Source organism: Salmo salar, chromosome ssa13 (genome assembly GCF_905237065.1).
Source record: "Salmo salar chromosome ssa13, Ssal_v3.1, whole genome shotgun sequence".
NCBI classification, from domain to species: Eukaryota; Metazoa; Chordata; class Actinopteri; order Salmoniformes; family Salmonidae; genus Salmo; species Salmo salar.
In genome coordinates, this window is record NC_059454.1 from 111,822,904 (window position 1) to 111,836,901 (window position 13,998).

Genomic DNA, 13,998 nt, shown 5'->3' on the forward strand with positions numbered 1-13,998 from the left:
GTCATCCCAAAGGTGTTCGAGGTGGTTGAGGTCAGGGCTTTGTGCAGGCCAGTCAAGTTCTTCGACACCGATCACGATAAACCATTTCTGTATGGACCTCGCTTTGTGCACTGGGGCATTGTCATGCTGAAACAGGGAAAGGCCTTTCCCAAACGTTTACCACAAAGTTGGAAGAACAGAATCGTCTAGAATGTCGTTATATGCTGTAGCGTTAAGATTTCCCTTCACTGGAACTAAGGGGCCCGAACCATGAAAAACAGCCCCAGACCATTATTCCTCCTCCACCAAACTTTACAGTTGGCACTATGCATTGGGCAGTTAGCATTCACCTGGCGTCCGCCAAACCCAGATTCGTCCATCGGACTGCCAGATGGTGAAGCGTGATTCATCACTCTAGAGAACACGTTTCCAAAACTCCAGAGTCCAATGGCCGTGAGTTTTAGACAAATCCAGTCGATACTTTGCATTGCGCATGGTGATCTTAGGCTTGTGTGCGGCTGCTCGGCCATGGAAACCCATTTCATGAAGCTCCCCTGGAAGCAATGTCAGATCTTATGCTGACATTGCTTCCAGAGGCAGTTTGGAACTCGGTAGTGAGTGTTACAACTGAGAACAAACGATTTTGCCACTCTATGCGCTCGGCACCCCCATTCTGTGAGCTTGCGTGGTTTACCACTTTGTGACGTTGTGTCAAATAGGGCTATGATCTGTATACCACCCCTACCTTTTCACAACACAACTGATTTTCTGAAACGCATTAAGAAGGAAAGAAATCCCACAAATTAACTTTTAACAAGGGACACCTGTTAATTGAAATGCATTCCAGGTGACTATCTCATGAAGCTGGTTGGGAGAATGCCAAGAGTGTGCAAAGCTGTCAAGGCAAAGGATGGCTACTTTGAAAAATCTCAAGTATAAATATAATAAGTAACACATTTTTTTTGGTTACTACATGAGTCCATATGTGTTATTTCATAGTTTTGATGTCTTCACTATTACTCTACAATGTAGAAAATAGTAAAAAATAAAGAAAAGCCCTTGAATGAGTAGGCGTGTCCAAACTTTTGACTGGCACTGTATACCATCTAACCGTAGGATCATGATTACGAAATGGATTTAGAAATATATAATGTCTAATCTGTCAGCAACATCAGTCGTCATTAATCTTAATGTTAAAGATGCCGACCGCAATGTTGGCGACTAAATCTTTTTTAAACCTCTCACTTTGGTTGGAATTTGTCAATAAGCATTCAATACATGCATAATTACTGTCTTATCTCAATTAGCTACAATCTTTAGTTGAATCCATATACATTTGTGGTCAGCCATTTTTGGACACTGATTTCCTGTTATGTGAGCCAGACTAACTAGAGTAATGCACTGCTCAGCATGACCAGAGCCTCCGGCAGAAGCGTGTCGAGTTGGCATTTGCCCAAGTACTTTTCAATAAGGTGGGGCACCGCTCAGTTTGCAAGGCAATGGCTCCGGGTGAGAACCAACAGATAGAGAGATAGAAAAGACGTGCTGCGCAGGTATGATGTAGGTATGATGTAGTACGCAATTTTCAGGTACCACATTTACATTTACATTTACGTCATTTAGCAGACGCTCTTATCCAGAGCGACTTACAAATAGGTGCATTCACCTTATGATATCCAGTGGAACAACCACTTTACAATAGTACATCTAAATCTTATGGGGGGGGGGCGTTAGAAGGATTACTTTGTCCTATCCCAGGTATTCCTTAAAGAGGTGGGGTTTCAGGTGTCTCCGGAAGGTGGTGATTGACTCCGCTGTCCTGGCGTCGTGAGGGAGCTTGTTCCACCATAGGGGTGCCAGAGCAGCGAACAGTTTTGACTGGGCTGAGCGGGAACTGTGCTTCCTCAGAGGTAGGGGGGCCAGCAGGCCAGAGGTGGATGAGCGCAGTGCCCTCGTTTGGGTGTAGGGACTGATCAGAGCCTGAAGGTACGGAGGTGCCGTTCCCCTCACGGCTCCGTAGGCAAGCACCATGGTCTTGTAGCGGATGCGAGCATTTGGCTAGTGCGTTCCCCTTTCTGAACCAGTAGCCAAACTTCTCACACTGCATCTTTAAAAGTAGTTTTTGACTAACGAATGGCTGTGCTTAATTGGACTAGCTACCGTCTAAGACTGCTAGAATGTTGACCAAAAACATTTGCACACCAAAGACAGGAAGTCATCAGCCAGTGTTGCAGTGTTGAAGACATGAAAGACAGATGCCCTGTCCTGTCCTATCCTCTTCTACAACTTCACTGTTCTGCCCTGTCCTATCCTGCCCTGTCCTGTCCTCTTCTACAGCTCTACTGCCCTGTCCTGTCCTATCCTCTTCTACAGCTTCACTGTCCTGTCCTGTCCTGTCATATCCTCTTCTACAGCTTCACTGTCCTGTCCTATCCTCTTCTACAGCTCTACTGCCCTTTCCTGTCCTATCCTGTCCTGTCCTATCCTCTTCTACAGCTCTACTGCCCTGTCCTGTCCTATCCTCTTTTACAGCTCTACTGCCCTTTCCTGTCCTATCCTCTTCTACAGCTTCACTGTCCTGTCCTGTCCTGTCATATCCTCTTCTACAGCTTCACTCTCCTCTCCTGTCCTATCATATCTTGCCCTGTCCTGCCTCCTGTCCTTTGCTGTCCTTTCCTCGTATCCTGTCCTGTCCTCTTAACCTTTCCTGTCCTATCCCTCCCTGTCCTATCCATTCTTTCTGTCCTATCCTGCCCTATCCTATCCTGTCCTGTTATATACTGCCCTTTTCTGTCCAGTCCTGTCATACCCTGTTCTATCTGTTCTTATCCAGTCCCGTTCCCCTTTGCTATAGTTAAACTGTCCTGTCAAGTGACGTGGCCTCCATGCTGCCATGGCAGCGAAGGTTCTATTCATGGAGAGGATAAGAACTGTGATGTGCATTCAGTAAGATCCTGTCTTATCCTGTCCTGTCCTCCTGTTCTATCCTGTTCTTTCTTCCTATCCTGTCCTGTCCTGTCCTGTCCTGTCCTCCTATCCTATCCTGTTCTGTCCTATCCTATCCTATCCTATCCTATTCTGTCCTGTCCTATCCTATCCTATCCTGTCCTATCCTGTCCTATCCTGTCCTATCCTATCCTATCCTGTCCTGTCCTATCCTATCCTGTCCTATCCTATCCTATCCTGTCCTATCTTATCCTGTTCTGTCCTATCCTGTCCTGTCCTATCCTGTCCTATCCTATCCTGTCCTGTCCTATCCTATCCTGTCCTGTCCTCCTATTCTATGCTGTTCTTTCTTCCTATCCTATCCTGTCCTGTCCTATCCTGTCCTGTCCTGTCCTATCCTATCCTGTCCTATCCTATCCTGTCCTATCCTATCCTATCCTGTCCTATCTTATCCTGTTCTGTCCTATCCTGTCCTGTCCTATCCTGTCCTATCCTATCCTGTCCTGTCCTATCCTATCCTGTTCTGTCCTATCCTATCCTGTCCTGTCCTGTCCTATCCTATCCTGTCCTCCTATTCTATCCTGTTCTTTCTTCCTATCCTATCCTATCCTGTCCTGTCCTATCCTATCCTGTCCTGTCCTATCCTGTCCTATCCTATCCTGTCCTGTCCTATCCTATCCTATCCTGTACTGTCCTATCCTATCCTGTCCTATCAGATCCTATCCTATCCTATTCTGTCCTATCCTATCCTATCCTGTCCTATCAGATCCTATCCTATCCTATCCTGTCCTGTCCTATCCTATCCTGTCCTATCAGATCCTATCCTATCCTATCCTGTCCTGTCCTGTCCTGTCCTTTCCAGTCCTGTCCTATCCTGTCCTATCCTATCCTGTCCTATCCTGTCCTATCCTATCCTGTCCTATCCTATCCTGTCCTATCAGATCCTATCCTATCCTATCCTGTCCTGTCCTATCCTATCCTGTCCTATCAGATCCTATCCTATCCTATCCATTCCTGTCCTATCCTATCCTATCCTGTCCTGTCCTGTCCTATCCTATCCTATCCAGTCCTGTCCTATCCTGTCCTGTCCTATCAGATCCTATCCTATCCTGTCCTATCCTATCCTATCCTGTCCTATCAGATCCTATCCTATCCTATCCTGTCCTGTCCTATCCTATCCTGTCCTATCCTATCCTATCCTGTCCTCCTATTCTATCCTGTTCTTTCTTCCTGTCCTGTCCTATCCTATCCTGTCCTGTCCTATCCTGTCCTGTCCTATCCTATCCTGTCCTATCAGATCCTATCCTATCCTGTCCTATCCTGTCCTGTCCTATCCGATCCTATCCTATCCTGTCCTGTCCTGTCCTGTCCTGTCCTATCCTGTCCTATCCTACCCTATCCTATCCTATCCTGTTCTGTCCTATCCTATCCTATCCTATCCTATCCTATCCTGTTCTGTCCTATCCTATCCTATCCTATCCTATCCTGTTCTGTCCTATCCTATCCTATCCTATCCTATCCTACCCTGTTCTGTCCTATCTATCCTATCCTATGCTACCCTGTTCTGTCCTGTTCTGTCCTATCCTATCCTATCCTATCCTATCCTATCCTATCTATCCTATCCTGTCCTATCCTATCCTGTTCTGTCCTATCCTATCCTATCCTATCCTGTTCTATCCTATCCTATCCTGTCCTGTCCTGTTCTGTCCTATCCTGTCCTATCCTGTCCGGTCCTGTCCTATCCTATCCTCCTATTCTGTCCTCCTATCCTGTTTTGTCCTCCTATCCAATCCCATCTTCCTATCCTATCCTGTCCTGTCCTCATATCCTATCCTGTTTTGTCCTGCTTTCCTATCCTGTCCTCCCACCCATTCTGTCCTGTCCTCCTATCATATCCTGTTCAGTCCTCGTATCCTATCCTGTTCTGTCCTCCTATCCTATCCTGTTCTGTCCTCATATCCTATACTATCTTATCCTGTCCTCCTATTCTATCCTGTTCTGTCCTCATATCCTATACTATCATATCCTGTCCTCCTATCCTATCCTGTTCTGTCCTCATATCCTATACTATCATATCCTGTGCTCCTATCCTATCCTGTTCTGTCCTATTACAGGGTATGATTAGGTGGACATGATAGGTGCCAGATTGGTAATTTAGCCAGGACACCGGGGTTTACACCTCTACTCCTACGATAAGTGCCATGAGCCACACGTTTAACGTCCCATCCGAAAGACGGCACCCTACACAGGGCAATGTCCCCACTCACTTCCCTGTCATATCCTGTCAAATCACATCCTGTCATGTCTCCTATCCTGTCCTATTCTGTCCTGTCTGTCTGATTCTACGCTATCCTCCTGGCTACCCTGTCCTGTCCTATCCTATCCTGTCCTATCAGATCCTATCCTATCCTGTCCTGTCCTGTCCTATCCTGTCCTGTCCTGTCCTGTCCTATCCTGTCCTGTCCTGTCCTATCAGATCCTATCCTATCCTATCCTGTCCTGTCCTGTCCTGTCCTATCCTATCCTGTCCTATCCTGTCCTATCCTACCCTATCCTATCCTGTTCTGTCCTATCCTATCCTAGTTCTGTCCTATCCTATCCTAACCTGTTCTGTCCTATCCTATCCTATCCTATCCTATCCTATCCTATCCTATCCTATCCTGTTCTGTCCTATCCTATCCTATCCTATCCTATCCTATCCTAACCTGTTCTGTCCTATCCTATCCTATCCTATCCTATCCTATCCTATCCTGTTCTGTCCTATCCTATCCTATCCTATCCTATCCTATCCTATCCTATCCTATCCTGTCCTATCCTATCCTACCCTGTTCTGTCCTATCCTATCCTATCCTATCCTATCCTATCCTATCCTATCCTATCCTATCCTACCCTGTTCTGTCCTATCCTATCCTATCCTGTCCTATCCTATCCTATCCTGTCCTATCCTATCCTATCCTATCCTGTCCTGTCCTGTTCTGTCCTATCCTATCCTGTCCTATCCTGTCCTATCCTGTCCTGTCCTGTCCTATCCTATCCTCCTATCCTGTCCTCCTATCCTGTTTTGTCCTCCTATCCAATCCCATCTTCCTATCCTATCCTGTCCTATCCTCATATCCTATCCTGTTTTGTCCTGCTTTCCTATCCTGTCCTCCTTCCCATTCTGTCCTGTCCTCCTATCATATCCTGTTCAGTCCTCGTATCCTATCCTGTTCTGTCCTCCTATTCTATCCTGTTCTGTCCTCATATCCTATACTATCTTATCCTATCCTCCTATCCTATCCTGTTCTGTCCTCATATCCTATACTATCATATCCTGTCCTCCTATCCTGTTCTGTCCTCATATCCTATACTATCATATCCTGTCCTCCTATCCTATCCTGTTCTGTCCTCCTATCCTATACTACCATATCCTGTCCTACTATCCTGTCCCCCTGTCCTGTCCTATCCTGTCCTCCTATTACAGGGTATGATTAGGTGGACATGATAAGTGCCAGATTGGTAATTTAGCCAGGACACCGGGGTTTACACCTCTACTCCTACGATAAGTGCCATGAGCCACACGTTTAACGTCCCATCCGAAAGACGGCACCCTACACAGGGCAATGTCCCCACTCACTTCCCTGTCATATCCTGTCAAATCTCATCCTGTCATGTCCTATCCTATCCTATCCTACCCTATTCTGTCCTATCCTGTCCTGTAATATCCCGGCCTATTCTGTCCTATCCTGTCCTGAAATATCCTGTCCTATTCTGTCCTGTCTGTCCAATCCTACCCTATCCACCTGGCTACCCCTGCCCCAGCCAACAACTCTGCACCCCCCACCGCAACTTGCCCAAACCCCCTAGCTTCTCCTTCACCCAAATACGGACAGCTGATGTTCTGAAAGAGCTGCAAACTCTGGACCCCTCCCCATCCAAACTACAGTACAACAGTTCAATAACCATGTTGACATCCATTCCTCCACTCAACAACTTACGTTAGGGGTTAGGGCTAGGGTTAGGGGTTAGGGGTTAGGGCTAGGGCTAGGGTTAGAGTAAGGGTTAGGGTTAAGGATTAAGGGTTAAGGGTTAAGGTAAGGGTTAGGGTTAGGGCTAGGGCTAGGATTTAGGGGTTAGGGGTTAGGGCTAGGGTTAGGGGCTAGGGGTTAGGGTTAGGGCTAGGGTTAGGGGTTAGGGTTAGGGTTAGGGGTTAGGGTTAGGGCTAGGGTTAGGGTTAGGGGTTAGGGTTAGGGGTTAGGGTTAGAGTTAGGGTTAGGGTTAAGGATTAAGGGTTAAGGGGTAAGGGTTAGGGTAAGGGTTAGGGTTAGGGTTAGGGGTTAGTGTTAGGGTTAGGGTTTAGGTTTAGGGTTAGGGTTAAGGGTTAGAGTTAGGGTTAAGGGTTAGGGTTAGGGTAAGGGTTAGGGTTAGGGTTAGGGGTTAGTGTTAGGGTTAGGGTTTAGGGTTAGGGTTAAGGGTTAGGGTTAGGGTTAAGGGTTAGGGGTTAGGGGTTAGGGGTTAGGGTTAGGGTTTAGGGTTAGGGGTTAGGGGTTAGGGCTAGGGTTAGGGTTTAGGGTTAGGGGTTAAGGGTTAGGGCTAGGGTTAGGGTTTAGGGTTAGGGGTTAAGGGTTAGGGCTAGGGTTAGAGTTAGAGTTAGGGTTAGGGTTAGGGTTAGGGTTAGGGGTTAGGGCTAGGGTTAGAGTTAGGGTTAGGGTTAGGGTTAGGATTAAGGGTTAAGGGTTAGGGTTAGGGTTAGAGTTAGGGTTAGGGGTTAGTGTTAGGGTTAGGGTTTAGGTTTAGGGTTAGGCTTAAGGGTTAGAGTTAGGGTTAAGGGTTAGGGTTAGGGTAAGGGTTAGAGTTAGGGTTAGGGGTTAGTGTTAGGGTTAGGGTTTAGGGTTAGGGTTAAGGGTTAGGGTTAGGGTTAGTGTTAAGGGTTAAGGGTTAGGGGTTAGGGGCTAGGGTTAGGGTTTAGGGTTAGGGGTTAAGGGTTAGGGCTAGGGTTAGAGTTAGGGTTAGGGTAAGGGTTAGAGTTAGGGTTAGGGGTTAGTGTTAGGGTTAGGGTTAAGGGTTAGGGTTAGGGTTTAGGGTTAGGGGTTAGGGTTAGGGCTACCTAAACCTAAGATGGATGTTGTAGAAAGAGAAATGCTCTCCAGATTGATTGAATTAGGGTTAGGGTTAGGGTTAGGGTTAGGGGTTAGGGCTAGGGGTTAGGGCTAGGGTTAGGGTTTAGGGTTAGAGTTAGGGGTTAGTGTTAGGGTTATGGGTTAGTGTTAGGGTTAGGGTTAGGGGTTAGGGGTTAGGGTTAGGGTTAGGGGTTAGGGTTAGGGTTAGGGTTAGGGTTAGGGGTTAGGGTTAGGGGTAGGGGTTAGGGCTACCTAAACCTAAGATGGATGTTGTAGAAAGAGAAATGCTCTCCAGATTGATTGAATTAAGGAGCAGGAATAATGGATACTTTGTGTATTATGGTGCTTTTCACTGTGTCTTGAGGTATTACCATAGTAACCAGGAAGGTTGAACACCAGACGGGCTGCGGCGTTCTGGATGAGTTGTAGGGGTTTGATGGCACAGGCAGGGAGCCCCGCCAACAGCGAGTTGCAGTAATCCAGACTGGAGATGACAAGAGCCTGGATTAGGACCTGCGCCGCTTCCTGTGTGAGGCAGGGTCGTACTCTGCGAATGTTGTAGAGCATGAACCTACATGAACGGGTCACCGCCTTGATGTTAGCGGAGAACGACAGGGTGTTGTCCAGGGTCACGCCAAGGTTCTTAGCACTCTGGGAGGAGGACACAATGGAGTTGTCAACTGTGATGGCGAGATCATGGAACGGGCAGTCCTTCCCCAGGAGGAAGAGCAGCTCCGTCTTGCCGAGGTTCAGCTTGAGGTGATGATCCGTCATCCACACTGATATGTCTTCCAGACATGCAGAGATGCGATTCGCCACCTGGTTATCAGAAGGGAGAAAGGAGAAGATTAATTGTGTGTCGTCTGCGTAGAAATGATAGGAGAGACCATGTGAGGATATGACAGAGCCAAGTGACTTGGTGTATAGTGAGAATAGGAGAGGGCCTAGAACTGAGCCCTGGGGGACACCAGTGGTGAGAGCACGTGGTGCGGAGACGGATTCTCGCCACGCTACCTGGTAGGAGCGACCTGTCAGGTAGGACGCAATCCAAGAGTGAGCCGTGCCGGAGATGCCCAACTCGGAGAGGGTGGAGAGGAGGATCTGATGGTTCACAGTATCAAAGGCAGCAGATAGGTCTAGAAGGATGAGAGCAGAGGAGAGAGAGTTAGCTTTAGCAGTGCGGAGAGCCTCCGTGACACAGAGAAGAGCAGTCTCAGTTGAATGACCAGTCTTGAAACCTGGAGACAGGTGTCTTGAGGTATTACCATAGTAACCATGAGAACAGGAGACAGGTGTCTTGCGGTATTACCATAGTAACCATGAGAACAGGAGACAGGTGTCTTGAGGTATTACCATAGTAACCAGGAGAACAGGAGACAGGTGTCTTGAGGTATTACCATAGTAACCATGAGAACATGAGACAGGTGTTTTAAGGTATTACCATAGTAACCATGAGAACAGGAGACAGGTGTCTTGCGGTATTACCGTAGTAACCATGAGAACAGGAGACAGGTGTCTTGAGGTATTACCATAGTAACCATGAGAACAGGAGACAGGTGTCTTGCGGTATTACCATAGTAACCAGGAGAACAGGAGACAGGGGGAATAACACGATGCACTCATTGTGAACAGAAAGAACTCTTAACTCAAGGTTAGATCAGTGTGTGTGTGTGTGTGTGTGTGTGTGTGTGTGTGTGTGTGTGTGTGTGTGTGTGTGTCTGTGTGTGTGTGTGTGTGTGTCTGTGTCTGTGTGTGTGTGTGTGTGTGTGTGTGTGTGTGTGTGTGTGTGTGTGTGTGTGTGTGTGTGTGTGTGTGCTGTGTGTGTGTGTGTGTGTGTGTGTGTGTGTGTGTGTGTGTGTGTGTGTGTGTGTGTGTGTGTGTGTGTGTGTGTGTGTGTGTAACACCGTGTCTAAAGAGAGAAGGTTTGGTAGATATGACTGGCAGACAGACACACACTCATTGAAGCACATCAGATGAGAAGCATATTCCCCACACACACACGTCTGATGACACCACACATAACAAAACACACACCCCCCTCCAGGCATCTGGAAAATAAGCTTATGCCCCTTCATGCTCAGAGGGACTGAATAAATAACAATAAGCATAAGCAATAAGAATTCACTAATGTTTAAGTTAATACGCTAACAAGGTGGATAACCTTGTGTGAGGGAAAATATAAATTGCGATAAGCCTCTCCATCCCCAGTCACTATACTACCTCAAACAGATTAAAATACTTTGCGTATTGATATCTCAGATTCGTACTGTGCTGCGTATTGATATCTCAGATTCGTACTGTGCTGTGTGTTAATATCTTATGTAACTCTTTAATCATTTCCCAGTATAAACATTGTATTTGCTTATGGTTTTGGCTACACCTAGCGATTTGTTTTTTAAATTATATGAGCAAAAAATATTCAACTTTATTTGGAATGACAGACAAAACAAAAAGAGCCTATTTGAAGAGGCGACTCCTGGATGCTGGCTTTCTAGGCAGAGTTCCTCTGTCCAGTCTCAACGTCAACAGTGAAGAGGCGACTCCGGGATGCTGGCCTTCTGGGCAGAGTTCCTCTGTCCAGTCTCAACGTCAACAGTGAAGAGGCGACTCCGGGATGCCGGCCTTCTAGGCAGAGTTCCTCTGTCCAGTCTCAACGTCAACAGTGAAGAGGTGACTCCGGGATGCTGGCCTTCTAGGCAGAGTTCCTCTGTCCAGTCTCAACGTCAACAGTGAAGAGGCGACTCCGGGATGCCGGCCTTCTAGGCAGAGTTCCTCTGTCCAGTCTCAACGTCAACAGTGAAGAGGTGACTCCGGGATGCTGGCCTTCTAGGCAGAGTTCCTCTGTCCAGTGTCTGTGTTCTTTTGCCAATCTTCATTTTTTATTTTTATTGGTCAGTCTGAGATATGGCTTTTTCTTTGCAACTCTGCCTAGAAGGCCGGCATCCCGGAGTCGCATCTTCACTGTTGACGTTGAGACTGGTGTTTTGCGGGTACTATTTAATGAAGCTGCCAGTTGAGGACTTGTGAGGCGTCTGTTTCTCAAACTAGACACTCTAATGTACTTGTCCTCTTGCTCAGTTGTGCACCGGGGCCTCCCACTCCTCTTTCTATTCTGGTTAGAGCCAGTTTGCTCCGTTCTGTGAAGGGAGTAGTACACAGCGTTGTATGAGATCTTCAGTTTCTTGGCAATTTCTCACATGGAATAGCCTTCATTTCTCAGAACAAGAATAGACTGACGAGTTCCAGAAGAAAGTACTTTGTTTCTGACCATTTTGAGCCTGTAATTGAACCCACAAATGCTGATGCTCCAGATACTCAACTAGTCTAAAGAAAGCCAGTTTTATTGCTTCTTTAATCAGAACAACAGTTTTCAGCTGTGCTAACATAATTGCAAAAGGGTTTTCTAATGATGAATTAGCCTTTTAAAATGCTAAACTTGGATTAGCTAACAAAACGTGCCATTGGAACACAGGAGTGATGGTTGCTGATAATGGGCCTCTGTACGCCTATGTAGATAAAACCAAAACAATCATCCGTTTCCAGCTTCAATAGTCATTTACAACATTAACAATGTCTACACTGTATTTCTGATCAATTTGATGTTATTTTAATGGACAAAAAATTTGCTTTTCTTTCAAAAACAAGGACATTTCTGAGTGACTCCAAACTTTTGAACGGTAGTGTATCTGTGAGTTGCATTGATTGAGAGAGGCCTCACATATCTGTGAGTTGCGATTTACAGATAGATTTATGATACAGAATCCAGATTAGGACATCCTCAGTCCTCATAAAAAATTCCAAAATGAAGAACATATCACTGTATTTCTGATCAATTTGTTGTTATTTTAATGGACAAAATGTTTTGCTTTTCTTTCAAAAACAAGGACATTTCTAAGTGACCCCCAAACTTTTGAATGTTGCTGTGTATTTTTTTGTATTTGAATTTTGCTATTTCATATCGTCCTCCATGTCAGTAAGGCAGATGTGAGCCAAGTCATTCGAGTTTTAGTCTCAGGCTAGTGAGTGGTGGTTATTAATACTATCAATGTCTTATTGATGATTACGTATGACATATTGATGATGGACTATATAAATTACTATATAAATTAAGATGCATTGCCCATATATTTAGTCCATACATTTAGACTGATTTTATAGTTTTACTTGCTACTTTATGTTTTTTGCATAGACAATCTCAGATCTTCAAATGAACCTAAACCTATTGAACTGCATCTGAGTTGTTATATTAGCTGAGTTAGCTAGCTGGCAATCAGAAACGCTGCAGATGGTGGAGTGTAATCTGTTTCACTGGTTGATACCTGAGGGCTCAGCGTTTTCCGCATTTATCTGAAAAACGGCTTGTGTGTAACAATAATCACGAACATAAACACGAAATACAAATACAAGCACATTTATATCTTCCTCTATAAATAAATAAATATATCTCATCAATGAGTATTGGTTTGTAGCTGTTTTACTCTCAATGTTTTACTGCTGTGTCACAGTGCTGGTAAATCCCAAACAGCACCAAATTCCATTTATAGTGCACCACCTTTAACAATTATTTTTTATTTAACCCTTCATTTTAACAAATGAGCCCTATATGACACTATATAAATAGACACATTATACGCAGCAGTAATACACCCTTTGCCTTGATGACAGGTTTGCACACTCTTGGCATTCTCTCAACCAGCTTCACCTGGAATGCTTTTCCAACAGTCTTGAAGGAGTTCTCACATATGCTGAGCACTTGTTGGCTGCTTTTCCTTTTTTAACGTGTACTGTATATATATACACACGTTAAAATACAAACACACAGTCATAGAAAGCACGAGTAAAATATCATAAATCACCCAGAAAACCAGGTACTTTCTTCCACAAATTAGTTCCGTATCAATACTTTAAAATGCCCGAACGACACCAGAACATCAAGATTAAATGTATTTTGAATGTTGTTCCAGCAATACGGTGCATTAAAACTAAAACACCTGCTACAGAACAGTGTTCACCCCAGATGAGCCGGTCGCTGTATCTGCGAGTACAACCACTTGTCGAGAGAGAGAGAGAGAGAGAGAGAGAGAGAGAGAGAGAGAGAGAGAGAGAGAGAGAGAGAGAGGTGAATTCTCAATCTCTCCAACTACTTATTATCATCACTGAGATTGAGTTGTATTGTATAACCTCTACGCAGACGACACCATTCTGTATACATCTGGCCCTTCCTTGGACACTGTGTTAACAAACCTCCAAACGAGCTTCAATGCCATACAGCACTCCTTCCGTGGCCTCCAACTGTTCTTAAACTCTAGTAAAACAAAATGCATGCTTTTCAACTGTTCACTGCCTGCACCCGACTAGCATCACCACCCTGGATGGTTCCGACCTAGAATATGTGGACCACTATAAATACCTAGATGTCTGGCTAGACTGTAAACTCTCCTTCCAGACTCATATTAAACATCTCCAATCCAAAATCAAATCTATTTCGCAACAAAGCCTCCTTCACTCACGCCGCCAAACATACCCTCGTAAAACTGACTATTCTACCGATCCTCGACTTTGGCGATTTCATCTACAAAATAGCTTCCAATACTCCACTCAGCAAACTGGATGCAGTCTATCACAGTACCATCCGTTTTGTTACCAAATGACCTTATACCACCCACCACCGCGACCTGTATGCTATAGTCGGCTGGCCCTCACTACATATTCGTCGCCAGACCCACTGGCTCCAGGTCATCTATAAGTCTATGCTAGGTAAAGCTCCGCCTTATCTCAGTTGAGGTCACGATAACAGCACCCACCCGTAGCACGCGCTCCAGCAGGTATATCTCACTGGTCATCCCCAAAGCCAACACCTCCTTTGGCCGCCTTTCCTTCCAGTTCTCTGCTGCCAGTGACTGGAACGAATTGCAAAATGGCTGAAGTTGGAGATTTATATCTTCTTCACCAACCTTAAACATCAGCTATCTGG